Consider the following 10,000-nt stretch of genomic DNA (forward strand, 5'->3'; position numbering starts at 1 on the left):
CTACCACCCGTGGACGACCTGGAAGCGAATTACGTCAGAATCAAGCTGGGGTCCATCGAACCCAGATTCCACGCGTTTACTGCTTTCCGGCATGTTCGCGGCAGTGGGAAAAAATAAGCCAGAGCCGCGAGAAAACCAATAAACACTGTTTTCAGAACCTACGTTATGTTGGCCCGAAAGCATGAGAGGAAGAAGTAGCACGATGATCAGAAGTACACTCCACTATTGCCCAAATATCTCACGAATAAACATTTACAATTTTTTTTCTTAAAAGACAGAAAAAACATGTTCTGTTAAAAAAACAATTTTTTATTTTAGTAATGAGTGATTTCTCGGAAACAGTGCAATTAGTTGTAGATAACATATGATGATATACAGAATGATTCACGATAAATATTCCGTAGCAATTATGAAATAATTGTCGATAATTTTTGCGGCATACACACACGCATCTAATACTTCTTTGATTGAATTTATATAACTGTACAGTTGTTTACGTCTTGCGAGCGAAATTTCAGAGATTTTTTTAGGCTGGAATTCGAATAGGATATAGGAAATCAATAACAATTGCAATTACAGTTCGGCATTCGCGAGAAATAGCGAAAAGAAACGTGAAAGGCCGTGAGTAGAAAATATATCGCAGTGTTTGTTATCGCTTAAAACTTCAGCAAGGAAGTCTCTGAAATACTGCCTGACCCAGACGATCGGGGGACTCGTTCATCCCTACTCCGCCTTCCTGGTCGGTCAAGGCCAACATCATCTCCCGCATCTCATTAGTCCTTTTTGCGCTCAATTTCATTCAGTTATCGCACAAAAACGTACAAACATGCAAGTTCGATGTAAATATGCATTTTTTTTTTTTTTTTTTTTTTCAATTTAAAACCTCGAGCAGCAACCGCATTGCTGATGTTAATTATCCCTGTAAGTCTGTCACGATTTGCATCTCCTTTGTAAATAATAAAACAATATGTTTATTAGTAAAATTACGGAAAATTTTTTTAAATTAAGCAATGAATACTTAAATTTTCAATTTTTGATCAGAATCAGTGCTCTATTATCAAACGCATTGTCAAGCATTATGTGATATTAATTAATTTGTAATGTCCTGATTCTTGTCAAGATGATATGAATTCGCGGTAGGTCAGCGCGCCTATACACTGCGAACGCTTGACACACCGCAATTACTTTTGCATTATTGGAGACAGCACGTTTCGCTCACGTGAGCGAAGGAAACGTCATCGAACTACGTGTGCTGGGATATGTCAGAATATGCTCGACGTAAGACATAAATAGCTGTACCTCGCAAGGCATGGAGTTGCGACAAGTATTTAAAAAAAATATATATACATATATAATATAAAATGGTAACAGATATATATATATATATATATATATATTACATATCGATAAACCCGAAGAAATCTTCATTTGAAAGCCAACGAATGTCAAGGCCAGCGTTCTTACATATCCATTCACCGCAGCGGCCATTACCCCGGAAGAGAGCTCTCGGGGACCAGCGGCTTCGATGTGGGCGACAAATATCGAAAACAAGAAAGGTAAAAATGTTGGGTCTTTGGCATTGATGTTAAAAAAATGCCATAGATCTGTTATAGGTTGCGTCCTTCGGTCGTTAATTATATATTTGCTTAGAGTTATCTGTATAGCTTGTTACATTACGAAATGTCCAGAAATCTGAGCAGTCATAATGTCAAAGAAGAAGCCAAAAGAATAGAAATTTATGAAGAAACATAATCGTAACGGTATTTAAATGTAATGATATTGTACAATTGTGTAATTAGTAGTGCTTTTAACTAAATTTGTTGACGACGATATAAAAATAGTGTCCTCAGCTCGGAAATTCCTATGATATCTCAAAATGGAAATTTCTGGTTAGTCCGAGAGTCTTCTACGCGTATATAGCGTAACGAGAAACTCGACGCGTGAATCGCCACGGTCCAAGTGTTTCGAATATTCCAGTTACACTTGGGCGGCGAGGGAATCCGGCAGTGATTCATCGGGGCGCTCCACGGAGGAAAGAATCTCTCTCTCTTTCTCTTTCTTATGCAACTTTCTGATGCAACTGGCGTTTCGTACGACGTAGGAAATGAAACCGCCAGGCCACGCGTCACACGTTCTCTCGTGATACGCGTGCTTATTTACCTGTCGAAACTCGGTCACAGACTGTTCTCGAACCGTATGACGCGTGTTCGTGTGTCTCGACTACACCATCCGTAGCTACCGTTGACGGAAGAGACTGTATCTTGGTGAGACAGATCATCGACATCGCAGGAAGTTATTTCAATGGATACAAAACTGTGATTTTTCTTTTAACTTTTATCGCATTAACTATTGCTAATATACATTTTCCACTATCAATTTTTAAAAGAAAAAAGTGTGTCTAATCCAAGTAAAGATAAATTCAATTTTCATCATCTTTTTTGTTTGTGCTATTGCTGTAAGAATTCATCTGGAAAGGGATGTTCGTTATTTATATACACTATCGAGAATTGCTTCTTGTAGTGTCCATCAGTTAACGCTCTAATAGAAGTTAATCCACGAGTTGACGCACTATCATAGGAATATAAATCGCGTCTAGTAGCCGTGCTCAAAGACTGGATTCCTGACTAATGTTGCCATCGGCTAGATAGATGCACGACTCTCCTAAATACATGTCTCCGTCGGGATTCCACTGACTGACGCCGGGGAAAATAGAACCCCCGTTCCTTAATGCGATCCTCTCCGTCCTTCTTCATACGCGCAATTCTCGGCCCTGCGATCAGCCATCCACAACATAAGGCGGATAAGGCCGGGTTAGCCTTCGTGCAAAGGTATTCTTGTTACCTTTCGCGTAAACATCCTCCGAGAAATTCATCTCGGAAAACACGCCGGTAGACACGATAATAATTCCTGCAACCGAAGTACAGGTTCTGTAAGCTCGCCACGTTAAACGAACACTCTTTCGTCTTTTGAGATAAATATTGTAGCTCAATCCAACAATCCGTCATTGATTATTCACTCTTACGATTTTCTAATGATTTGATAGAATTGTCATTTTAATCCGATATAGTTTTACGTTTTCAAATTATTTCAAAATATTTTAGGAGTACCTTCTCTATTAATTTTACTAACTTTGAAAATCTGATCTGATTATTGCTACATAAAATTAATAACGCGATATCGATTGAATCTTTTCTTTCCTGTCCTTGTATTTTGGTCGACGCTCACCGTTAGCTCCCTTCTGAATGAAATTATATAAAGGCGTAAACAAGATACGTATATATACATACGGAAAATCAGGATTTTCGATCCACGAATATCCTCGCTCGGCGCGTGGCTGATCTCCTTTTTTTTTTAGCAGGTCGCAGTGGGGTCAAATCGGTTGGGACGGTTAAAAATTCGGACCGCATTTAGGTCCCGGTATACACAGCTCTACTCTACTCTGCATCCGTCCGATCCGCCTGGGTCCCGGGTGTCCTGCAATTCAGATTTAACCTCCCGCGCATCAGGACCTGTGGATTTATGTGCATTTTGATAACGCAGCGATAGAGGTGGGCGGCTCTATCGCGCATTTCGATGTCCTGGACGCGAGCGGCGAGCGTGTAACGTGTCATGTCGTGTACATTTCGGCCTGCCACTGGTTGCATATCGCCGACACATCAAACACCCACGTCGACCAAAAGTGTCCTTCGGTTAACATCCATTTCGAGGCTGTTATCGGGCGACATCGCATCGTTCCCTTATCCTATAATAAATGGCCGAGTCTCTGACGTCTGTCAAATTCTAGGTGAATATAACTTGAAATTTTTTCGTCATTGAGATATTTTTTAGATGATATCATTATGTAGAAAAATAGATAGTTACTATGTTCTAATCGATTATATAGACTCATTTAAATTTCTATACTGCATATATGTTAATGTATCTAACGCTTCTGCGTCACATATCTACATTAATAGATTTTGTTCATAAAAATCTTCACGACAGATATAAATTCATAGATTCTGTCTGACGTTATGTGCCGTTTAGATAGCACTGTCCGATTGTACGTTATCATCTGTCACTTGCAGCCGATTCTGCCGCGTCAAATTGCGACCGATAGGCATGCCAATTAATTATCGAGCGCCTATGCGCCGGTTAGAGTAACTCGGAATATCGCAATTTCTATCAGCGCGCCAAGAGCAGATGCAATTTGACTGTATCCGTTTTAAACCGCGCGTCAGATGCGATCGGGATACCGCTTAAGGACTCCGACATTAATATCCTGCCAAGAAGAAGCTGTCCAGGTCCGATCGTCGATCCGTTGGTCGCTTGCATTTTAAATGATAATCTGATCAACAATTATAGCTTTAAATCTACATGTATTATAGTTATTTTTTAGGACATGAAATATAGTTCCGTGTATCCGCGATATTTAAACAATATTTTTTCTTATTTTAATAATTTATACTCTAAGAGAATCTTTATATTTCCGTGCATAATCTTTTTCTCCGTGAAATATTGTGCAGCCTGAATTATTTTACATTAGAATAAGAGTTTAATTTTAGATATCCAGTCCATTGAATATAGTTTTCTTCAACGTCGGAGTGCGAGATCTCCAAAACGAATCCTCGAGAGACGAACCATCGCCTGGCAACAATGTCGCTCGGATTTTCGTCGGAAGATCGCAAACATTATCGTGCCGATTCTCCGCCGAGATGGTAGAATTATACCGATGTCTCCCTTTTTTTTTTCTCGATGCAGCATTTTTTTTCTCCCCGCGATACCGATACGTAAGATCGAATGCTGGACCCACGAAAGTTAGACAGATGCACCCGGGCCATGATTTGAAATCCAAATTGACGTCGCTGCATCAAAATCGCCGGGCACAGAGCAACGAATACATTTATAGCAAATATCGTATCTTTCCTCTTCTTTTCCTCACCCCCTTTTCTCTTATCCTTTTTTTCTTGTTATTCTAGTCCTCTGTGAATTTTGTTCGACAACGGTCTATGGAAATGACATTATGATTTACGATATAATATTATGCTCATAAACCATCCATTTCTTGATCTGTCGATCTCGATGTTCACCGGATGCAAATCCCGTAACCTGCTTGTCGTAGGTTTTGGCCGATTTCGACGTCACCTTGAAGGAGATCCTCGAGCGTCTGCGGATTTCTATGCATACGTCCTTCAGGACGATCGCGTTAGGCGTTTGCATTGGACATTGATGTACATAAAAGAACAGTTCTCTGTTGGGGACTAGAACAAAGTTGCCAGCTGGAACATAGATCTCTTTCTTTTCGTTGTTTTCACCTTGTGGTAGGCTAGCTCTCTTCGTCGCTTTCGCAGATTTTTTTCTCGAACAATTAAAGATTTGTGACAGAATTAATTGTTATACCTCGAATAGGAAGAAAATGTTATATAATTATTGTATTTTTTTTATAAAATTGGATGTTTATATCTTATTATAATGTTACAAACGTAGTTTACAACAGATCTCTAAAATCTAAACGTTTAAAAAAAATTTTTTTAAGTATGATTTCTAATGTAATTTTACTTTTATTTCTAACGTGTCTCTCAGCCGAGCATCTCGCTTGGACGGATCCCTTAGTAGCAACGCGAGTCGCCATTGAAACGCGTTCTATTCGATACCGCGACTCGTCTAACCTGAACACGAGCTGTTTTTGTGGAAAAACTCCGCCTAGAAGAGTCCACAAGACCAGTTCGCCTAGCTTAGAACTCTAAGTACATGGTCATGACCTCGGATTACTCGATAAACGAGAACGTGCCTGCAGGAATGCTGCTGCAAATTGTTATATAGGTTTTTGGAGGAGAGAACTCGCCTATTTCGTAGTAAATTCAAGTGAAGTCTGATTTATAAATGTCTTGGGAGATAAAAACGTTTCAATAGTTTTTTACATTTGACAAACTGGAACGAACTGACTTAATTGGGCTTGTCGAAATAAATTTTTGCTCAATTAAGAAATCATAATTTGCGAATAATAGATTAAATTGGAGACGTTAAAAATATAATAGTTTAATCTAATTAACAATTTCTTTGTGTTGACGCTTACAAATAGTGCATTTTATTCCTTTAGAGATCAACGCAGAAGCATGACCAGTAGGTGACAAAGGTGGACATTTAAGCGCGCTGCCTGGTTGGACAGACTAATTTCCCTTTTATCGGATGGCCGCTTGGCCGCGATAATTGGATGCTCGTCGCGAAAGTTCGTCCGCGGGTGAAATTAAATGGTGCGACATTCAAACGTGAGAGAGCACCCGAAAACCGGTTCCGCCGCAACGCTCGCGTCGCAAGATGCGGCCGACCGACCGGACGGCCGCCGCGCCGGCCGGCTCGAGATAAATCGACACGGAAGAGTGTCGTAATCGAGGAGGCCGGAGAGGAATCGCGGACACCACCTCACGTGGTGCATGATACAGGTGCCGAGCGCGTAAGATGTTCTTCGTCTTTCCATCCGCGGAAAATCGGGCCCCTCAGCATCGTAAAAAAATGATTGATCTAGGGGAGATAGATTGGCTAAACAATATAATTCGCTATACCTATATACATACATAAAAATATGCACATAAATGAAAATGTGTTTCATATGGCAAAGAAGACAACGTGAGAAGTTGCAAGCGGCGAGTCGCGATGAAATGGACTACTTCTTTGTCGTTGTCACTTTTTCTCGCTCTCATTCGTGGCGAAGCTCCGTTACAGCGGTGTTAATATTCGCGCCGGCTCGATCTAGAACCAAATACTTATTCATTTGCTCGATTACGAGAGAGCTTCGACGTAACGATTCCGCGTTTGCGATCGGCGAGCGAGACGCTTCGGTAATGACCTAGGTAGACTATTGCGCGAACTAAGAGTTACATTACCCTCGATATTTTTACATTAAAATTACTAAGACACTCTTTTTATACAATGCAATCTTAAAATTATTTTTCCACATTTCACATATATTTTCTGCAACATTCATAAAATGAATATTGATCGTTGCGAAATTAAATTCTTAACAATGTCTCCTAAAAAAGGCCTGACGCTTCGACTTTTTTGACAAAAAAGCGAAGTGGCAAAAAATCCAAGTGTCAAATTTTTCACCAAAAAATCGAGGTGTCAGTTTTTTTTCGGGATTGAAATTAGACACTAATATCGCAACCGATTGAATTACGCGGATCAAATTTCTGTTCGTAGTTGAAATTCCGTTCGTTTAAAATCGCCTTAGCGCGACATCGCGGAAATGATAAAAGGATTTCGCGCAAGAAAAAAATGTCGATGTAAAGAGAAACTTAGGACTTCCCGTTCCTAGATCGAGACTCTAGACGTAAAAAACTTTTACCTTCGATCGGCATCAGCATGTCTAACGCATGTCTCGTAACAATTCGCAGCGCAGAAGGCGCGAGGCGTCGAGCCGAGCATGGGACGCGCGAACGGGAGATCCCGGTCTCTCCATAAATGTATCCGTCGCGAATTTTGCAATTGGCATATCCATCGACCGGGATATCTGTTCCCGTTCGCTCCTGGTCGCGTTGCGTTATGCACGCCGCTTATCCGCGCTTATGTAAAAGCGCGTCTCACTTGACCGTTAGAGCTCAATGCACGACCGCTACATGCAGATCGAGCGTGTCAGCGCGGACGCGCCTCGCGGAGGGATATCTCGCATGTGCATGCTCTCGATCTGCCGGTGCGCGGCAAGGGAGTACGCCCGTTACATTTTCAATAATTTCTTACGCAACTCGTCGAGCCGCATTGGAATCTTGCCGTCTGTCTAAATGCGATTCGGCCGACTCAGCGTCGATTCTGTTAATTTGCATGCCTCCGTCTTCCAGCAGCTCGCGCTTCCCACCTATCCACTATACATCTGCCTGCGTACATTTTTGGACGAGTTTTCCATGGTAACTGAATGGCATAACCGCTGGTCGACGTTGATAGAATACAATATTTTTTTATCTTATAGAGAAGTTATCAAATAGTCTCTCGCAGACACGGTAAAATTGGAATTCAAGTATAAACGGAATTATTCGATAGCTCTACTATAATAGCTTAGATTTAGAAAGACCTTGTCCTTGAGTAAGCACGTGGCACAGTTACGAATAATGCGAAAATTTCTTTGGGTCATGTTTATTTCGTGACGATGTGAGAGGTCCTCGAATAGGACGCAGATAAATCAAAGGCATGTCGTAATCGAGTGGTCGATGTTGTGCTCTTGAGCCTTAGAGAAGGACGAAGAATTTTATCTGCGTTCTGCGTGCGACGTGTAAAAACATCGAGAAATAAATGACACCGAGGGTGGAAGCGATGGATTTTTCAGCACGTCAACCAGACGGTGTTCCGGTCCTTCGTGTGGCGGTCCTCGGAGCTATCCTCCGCTATCCTCAACTGTCCTACAAATCCAGGCAAAAGGACGAGCGGACTGCAAGGCAGGCGACCATCACCGCGCGTCCCGCCGCCAATCTTATTCATTGCTAATCCGGATAACCTTGATTTTCGGTGCTGGTTGCCTTCGTACCGGCCGTCTCGGAATATATCTGCCACACTTTTTATCGTCGACGCATCTATCTGCCAGATCGGACAGATCGGCCATGCGACCATCAAAATCAACCAGAAATAAACCTCAAACACGAATCTTGACCATGCATTGCGTCGCCCCAAGGAGAATACATCATCAAAGATTTACCGCGAATCAAGATCAATGATGTGATGAAAATTGACGGATCGAAAACAATTCAGCTTTTTCCGCAGCAAGACAATATCTCGGACCGATCTTTTTTAATTGAAAATTTAAGAATACTTTTTATACTAATTCGTCATTTTGGCGTTTCTTAATTATTCAAATATGTAAGTAAGCATGGTAAGGAATATGAATTATGAATTCACACTATGTGTAATCGTGTTATTTCAATTCGTCCTTCATTGCTGTCGAGTACTTGAAAAGTGTGTCGCGCTGCTTATTTCACTTTCTTCAGCTTTACTTCTTCTCTCTTCGTAATAATTATATTTATGATTCAATCTTATTTCGGTTTTTAGTGAGACAATTTATTGCAGTAATCAGATGTATTCAGTATTTTTCTTTTATATATTTATAAAGTATATATATATAATATACTTATATAAAATACACATTAAATATAAATGTTATCATCTTTATTAATATTTGTCGAATCGAGAATGCGGAAAAATAAGAGATTTTAAATTTTTGAATTACCGAAATTCTTAAATTGTCATTTCCTCCTGAATGCCATTGCATATCCTCACGTATAGAAATCATGAGAAGTGACGCGTGCTTCGAACAGATTCTTCCGCTACGAGTGGGATCGCGTACGAAAGCGAAATGAAAAATCGTCCCGACGATGATGGGAACGACGACGACGACGTTGAGGAGAAGGAGGACGACGACGACAGCGGCGGCAAGCTTCCGGCCATGACTCGCAAACGGAGAAGAGAGGGCTTTCCCGTTATGCGCCTCGTCTCTAGAGTTGATTTGGCGAGCTGGTGGCGGCGACGGGCAGAGAGGCCGGTACCGCTAGCTTCCCAGAAATCGACTCTCGATAATACGACTCGATACGGATGAAGTAATCTCTCTACTGTCGCGGCGAGTGAGAGGGAAAAAAACCGCGGCACTGACCGGTGGGGGACCGTGTGTGCCATACGATCCCCGCGGAGGACGGGGGCAGCGAGAGGATCCAGCGGAGGATAGGGGCACATATGCACCACCATAACTCTCTCTCTCTCTCTCTTTCTCTCTCTCTCATGCTTTATTCATTAATTCGAACGAATTCGAGAGATGTATCCTTCTTTCTCATCAAAATTACGCACTTCTCCGGTTGGATTTACATTTAACTCGCATATTTGTCGCGAGTCCTATAGTTAATATACGTATTTAATCAGGAAACGATTTTTGTAAAATCCGCCCTGATTTCATTTATGAATTGTGCAAAAAAAAAAAAAAAACGCGTAAATTCTCAATATCGATGTAATGAGCACAGATTGCACGGGCTATGTTTTTTGTAGAACA

The 10,000-nt window shown here is 41.2% G+C and overlaps 1 long non-coding RNA gene across 1 annotated transcript in view; it reads left to right on the forward strand.

Annotated features, from left to right (window-relative positions):
* LOC139814686 (uncharacterized) overlaps positions 1-9,056 on the forward strand; it is a 28,243-nt gene extending 19,187 nt beyond the window's left edge. The window contains exon 4 of the long non-coding RNA XR_011732516.1: positions 6,080-9,056. This is a non-coding gene — a long non-coding RNA (uncharacterized lncRNA). The remainder of the gene's footprint in view (positions 1-6,079) is intronic.
* Positions 9,057-10,000: the final 944 nt, after the last annotated feature.

The sequence above is a fragment of the Temnothorax longispinosus genome, chromosome 6, assembly GCF_030848805.1.
Source record: "Temnothorax longispinosus isolate EJ_2023e chromosome 6, Tlon_JGU_v1, whole genome shotgun sequence".
NCBI classification, from domain to species: Eukaryota; Metazoa; Arthropoda; class Insecta; order Hymenoptera; family Formicidae; genus Temnothorax; species Temnothorax longispinosus.